This window comes from Lineus longissimus, chromosome 10, assembly GCF_910592395.1.
Source record: "Lineus longissimus chromosome 10, tnLinLong1.2, whole genome shotgun sequence".
In the NCBI taxonomy this organism is placed as follows: Eukaryota; Metazoa; Nemertea; class Pilidiophora; order Heteronemertea; family Lineidae; genus Lineus; species Lineus longissimus.
This window is the reverse complement of record NC_088317.1, coordinates 7,656,649-7,662,782: the sequence shown is the minus strand read 5'-3', so window position 1 is coordinate 7,662,782 and position 6,134 is coordinate 7,656,649. Positions and strand designations below refer to the sequence as shown.

At 40.1% G+C, this 6,134-nt stretch overlaps 1 long non-coding RNA gene across 1 annotated transcript; it reads right to left on the bottom strand.

Annotated features, from left to right (window-relative positions):
• Window positions 1-598: 598 nt before the first annotated feature.
• Window positions 599-1,960, bottom strand: LOC135494816 (uncharacterized). Its single transcript, XR_010448464.1, has 3 exons — window positions 1,800-1,960; window positions 1,264-1,630; window positions 599-976 (listed from the first exon to the last, which is right to left on the bottom strand). It is a non-coding gene; the product is annotated as an uncharacterized LOC135494816 (long non-coding RNA).
• Between the last annotated feature and the right edge of the window lie 4,174 nt (window positions 1,961-6,134).

The following is a 6,134-nucleotide window of genomic DNA, read 5'->3' as shown; positions in this document are numbered from 1 at the left end:
CAATGGACACTGTAAGGCTTTACGACAATCTTGCCTAGTCACGTAGTCGTTTACGTGTACTGCGGCTGGGCGACCGGGGCAATTAGGGTCACGGTTTCGTAACAGCTCAAGATCACTGTGGCGATTCGTTCACCATTTAACACACTGTATTTACACAATGGGAGCTACTACAACCGATCAATTGCCCAATGGAATAAGGGTGATTATAGAAGAGTCCTGGCTATTCTGCAGTTAAGCAGTGAAGTGGTCTAGGAACACCCACAAGGAGTCTTTAAACTGTGATCGGGCCTGATTGTTGATTTCATCACCTGTAGTTAAAAAGAGTGGCCTCGTCTTTGACATGGAAGGGTAAAGTCACTAGATTGGAACTGGGACGAAAGAACAGGGTGATCTACTGCCTGATAATGGGCATTAAAGAAAAAATTGAACAGAAGATTAACATTCTGATAAGGTTTTATTCATCATGAAAGTCAACATCAGCGTCATCAGGGTCAAACTCAAGCTCATCATTAACCTCTTCAAGTTCCCCATCTGCTGGATGCGGGATCACTGGGTCGTCATTCCCGTCAGGAAGAAGTCCACTTAGTCTCCACCCACTGACTATCACTTGGAATGCCACTCTTTCCCAGGCGAGACTGATCATACGTACTACTTCCTGGCGGGAAATCTGATCACAGTGTCCATCATCTTCGGTATGTCCAATCTTCCAGGCTTTCCACACCAATCTGAGATGACATTTAAAACTGCGATTTACAGTTAAGTCCAAAGGTTGCAAAATTGAAGTGCATCGTCCAGGAATGAACGAATCCTGTCCATTTTGCCGCGGAATTTCCTCCGTAAACAGATGATGTCTATGGGCAGGGTAGCGATCCAAGATGAGGAGAAAGGTTGCTCCGGCAATAAATGGCACAACAATGGCTTGCAACCATTCGATCAATGACTGATGTCTTGCCCAGCCATTCGGAGTACCTGTAACCTAAGATTAAAACGTTTCGTTTAGAAATAAAGAATAAATCGGTGCAATTCATGAAAATGTATGACTCATTCTCCGATTGTATTGTTGCTCAGCCAGCTGATAGCTTTGGGAAATGGTTTCAAAGATCAACGTACTGCAATGATTCTAAAAATAGAACAGGATTCGTAAAAAGACCATTAAACACGAGGAACAGGCAGATCATAGAGCTAGCTCCATTGGCAGTTGAAGATGATATGGTCATCTAACAGCTAATAAACCAGGATTAGTTAATGAAAAGGTTTACTTACTCGCACGTTCTGGGGAGCATGGGCTCGCAGTTCTGCAATAACTTCGCCTTCAGCATCCAAGCCCCTAAAGTTGACCTCAGCTGGTAGTTTTCGTCCATCGCTGGAGACGGCCAAGGTTACCGTGCATCCAATCTTCCCGTTCCCTCTTGAGGATCTGATGTCGATCGAATGTGATCCTGTTGTAGCCATTGTGGTTTTCGGCACCATGTCAAAGTTGACAAATGTTTCATCCATGTTGATGATCACATGGAAATTTCCATTTTGGATGATTTGAGACGTTTCCCTACGATAGACGGCCGCTATTTCCATAGCGTTGTCGGGGAGGGTTCGCGTGTCCTTATTCTTTCTTCGATGGCTTATTCTTTTTCTGAAAGGAAAAGGAGACCACTTTTAGCTTTGAAAAACGTAGCTTACTCCCCCATTACTGTCCATTTCTTGGTCATTGGGCCCATTATTCCATTATGGCAGAACAAAAGTTGTGAGAGAACCCAACCCAAGTGAGATACCAATTTACGAAATGGCTTCGTTGTTTTTACCTTTCTTTGAATCGGGTCAGCCAGTGATCTGACGCTCGGAAATCCTGATTGCGAGGCCTTTGCGCTCTCGTCTGCTGCCTTTGTTCCTCCGTCAGATTAGTCCACCATTGTCTGTATTCTCTGGCTGCTTGTGACTGGAGATCGATCCCGGATACTGGAATTCCATGCTGACGGCGTTGAATAAACCAGTCGTTGAGCTGATTTTCCATGTCTGCCCAAAACGCTGAAAAGGACAAACGGTAGGCCTATCAAGCAGACGGTGAAGGGATGAATCGGAGGGGGAGAAGAGTAGAGTATGCCTGAAATCTAAGAAGAGTCCCTGAATAATGTCGAACTATGGATAAAACCTCATTTCACAGTGAATGCCTGAACTCACTGTCGCGCTTTTGCGCCGCGTTTTCACCGAGGCGCGGAAATCAATTGTTATTCATTAGGTGAACAAAGGATTCCCCGCCCGGCGGTGAAAATGCGGCGGAAAAACGCGTCAGTGAGTACAGGCCTTAATCTTATGGGCCTACTTCACTTAAAATTGTACATCTTTCGTAAATTCCTGACAAAAATGAGTTACCTTGTTCATCATTGCCATGCTGCCGAATCCTCCGCCGTCTCCTCTCAATTTGGGTGCACCTGTCGCGGCGTTCCGACATCTCTTCATACTGGTCTAGCCATCTTGAGAATGTCCTTGGATGGATGCGGTGATGTACGGCAAAAGAACGACAAGACCGGGCATGCGCAATGCCCATCGCATGGTGCAGCCTAAAAGTATCCACGTAGTCCAAACGCTGATTCAAGCTGTAGCCATGAAGATGTCTCCTTTCTTGGCCTTCGTTAGCCGCACCATTATTACCTCCGTCGTCACCACCATCACCATGCCCACCATTACCGCCACCATCACCGTCGTCACCGTTATCCATCGAATTCACGACCCAAAATCCAATGGCAAAGCAAAAAATCCAAAACAAACGCATCTCGTCGATTAACAAATCGAACCTCTGACAAAAACATCAATGAGTACACAAGAACTGTCCAACTTCTCTTATACTGTTTTGGAGAATACGTAATTGTTATGTCACTGAGGTCATCCGTAACCTCACCCGATTAGGCCTAGTGTAATTCTTTGCCAGGCTCTGGGGTGTGACAAGGAAGTCGACAGAACAATTATAATATTGATCCAGGGCATTCTGTTTCCGACCTTACCCCACCCCATTTTATTGGACTTAGGATTTTCTGATGATTTTCCGGGTTCAGGAATGGGACAGGTAAGTGGGAGATTAGAGTATCTGTTTGAGTGGATGCAGATTTAGGTTCCCTTACTGGTGGGTCAGGTGCAATCATATCTTTAATCATGTCAGCAAATCTAGTACCAAACTTAGTCTTTAATGTGCCTTCAGCATAGAAGCTTCCATTTTCCTTAGTTAAAGGAATAAACTTTATCTTTTCTCCATTTTTATCAGGATATTCAAATAAATTTTTGTTTCCTAGTTTATCTTTTATCAAATCAAATTCAGAATTTGTCGGATTGTAATAAAGTTTGTTACCTTTGTAACTAATGTGTGGTGAAAGATTACTCAATTTTTTCTTGTCATACTTCCAGTTTGATCCTCCCAATGCTGTATCAAGTTTATCCTCTATTGTATCGTAACTTAACTCCTTTTCCATCAATTCAGGGACAATACCTCTTACTCTTTCTGGTGTACTGAATGAAGTTCATCAGTAAGATTTTCACCTCCTGTGTTGTATTTTGTGTCATAATCTCGAGGCTTTTTATTAAAACCAAAGATATCAGCATAATCTTCACCTCCTGTGTTGTATGTTGTGTCATCATATCGAGGCTTTTTATTAAAACCAAAGATATCAACATAATCCTCAGGTTTGTAATCAGGTTCGTAATCAGGATCGTAATCAGGATGGTAATGTGGATAGTAATCACTCATTTCATAATTTTCACCTCCTTCAGCCATAATTACTTATTTATCTAACCATAAAAACAATCAATGTACCAACAACTGAGTAAAGTATGAATTTAATTGTTTCATGAGTATCATCCACCTTCTCAACTTTGGTGTCAAGTTTAGTAGTAGTAGGAGTATTCTTTGAGGTTTCAGTTGTTTTTGGTGTAACAACATTACTATTTGGTGTATGACTGGTCTCGAGCTTTGCTCTCAGGACGAAGTCCGTCTTGACAGTACCAACGCTACTCTTAACTCTTATTTTCTTAGAACTATTTCCTTCCATCAGTGGTGGTGGTAAGGTCTTTTTGTGGTTAATGTCATTCTTACCGGGTTTAGCATTTTTTGGTGCTATTAAAATGTTATTATTGTAGTTATCCAGCTTACCAATAACGAGTACCATATTTGATCCTATGACATACAATCCTGGTGCTATTACATAATCTAGTCTTGTATGAGTGTCACTCACTGCTTTTTGGTATCTTTAAATTGAAGTGGGAATATCAGGATGTTGATTAATCGAGTCCTTTAATAGTTTGTTAAATTCCTTCTGAGCATCCAATTCTGTACCCGGTACTCCAATTATTGGTGTTCTGGTCAACGCCTGAGCACACAGAATACAGTAAACACATGTTCTTATTGTGTCATTCAACCTCTCTATTCCAGGATTAGAGAAACCATTTGATTTAAATATCATGAATTGTTGATAGGTTTGACATTCATTTTGTGTAATTACATCAAATACATTCTTGTGTTGTTTCACATGATACTTAATGAAGGTATCAGGATATTTGAAATTAGCCATTCCAGCATCCCAGTCTTTACTGAACATCGGTGGCATTCTATTTTCATGAACTTGCATGAGGAAGAAATTGATTTTAGAATCATTGATGTAATATCCGGGATCAGTTATGTTCGGGTTGTAATCCGGTACACTCCATGACCTCCAACCACCGTTATTTTCAAACACCGAGAAATCGTACTCGTCTTTTAAACCAAATTCACTCAATAACCCTCCTGGTTTCCTACGGTTAATGTTATTGTTTGTCTCATTAAAATCACTTTCACCTGGAATTGGTATCTCTAGATTCTTCATGATCTTCAATATTTGATAGTAAACATGAAACCTGTAAATTGACCTTAACAATGGGTCACTGTGATTCAAGTGATCGTCTATTGAAATACCACAACCTGTTGTAGCAAACCAAACAGCCATGTTAAATTGGTTCTGGTAAAACGATAATGGATTCTTTTCCAGTCGCAGACAGTCTTTCTTATTTTTCAGGCTCAAAAACCCAGGTGTTATCTTAGTTTCTTGTAGTCTGAAGAAGTTATTAGTATTAACAGTTACTTCTAAATTAAAGAAGTCATAGGTGAATTTACTTTTATGTTGATTTGCTATTGGATAATACTTTATTACTCCAGAAGCTGATGAATAATTATGTTTGGTTTTAACTTCAGTTTTGGATAATGAAGACAGTAAAAAGGCCATTTATTTTAATGGAAAAACCCATTGAGCTCTAGTATTCCCTCACCATTTCATTGACCATTTCATTGCAACGCTTCACTGGGAATCTCATGAATGATAGAAAGTGTATATTGCGATGGATTGGTTCTTTGGGGTTGTAGGCTTATTTGGGGCAAAAGACCTGTAAGGTCTTTGGTCAAAACGGCCTAAAACATAACCTAGTTCCTACCATCGCAATATACACTTTCTCATTATCATATAGATACTCTGCAGACAAATTACCAAGTCGAACCACCAAACCAAATTTTAGAAATTCATTGATATCGGCCTGGCTAGGATCTCCAATTTTCACTTTTAAAAACCTTCTCATCACAATGCTGTAACCAATCGTAATTCCTGATGAAACAAAACTTCTGTAAAGTGTATTCACAATATCTTTCTTCAAAGGGAAGGGAAGGGAATCTTCAATATCTTTCACTGCGGGTCTGAAACAATAAAGATATGCATTTTGTACGGAGCTTTTTTCCCTTCTTTCGTGATAGCCAACTGAATTCCATCTTTTGTGTTTTGAAATGCTCTTTAACTGCCATGCAGATTATCATCTTCCGTGGTTCTCAAGTCAATCCACAACCCAAAATAATTCTCATCACCATAATACTTTTTCAAGAGTTAAATTACAGTCGTGTTTTCTTAATATCCTCGGACATGAAATATTTTTTTGCTTCCTCCCACTGATCTAGTAACCTCATTCGTTTTTGGTAGATTTTATTAGCGATTCCTTCGATTGTAACTTTCAAATTTAAAATTCCCGGATTCTCAAAATTTTCACTTTCTCTGGCACCATCGTTATATGTGGTTACAAAGAGTAACAAAATTCCTTTGATGGATCTTTTTCGATAATTGATATTTTCATTAATT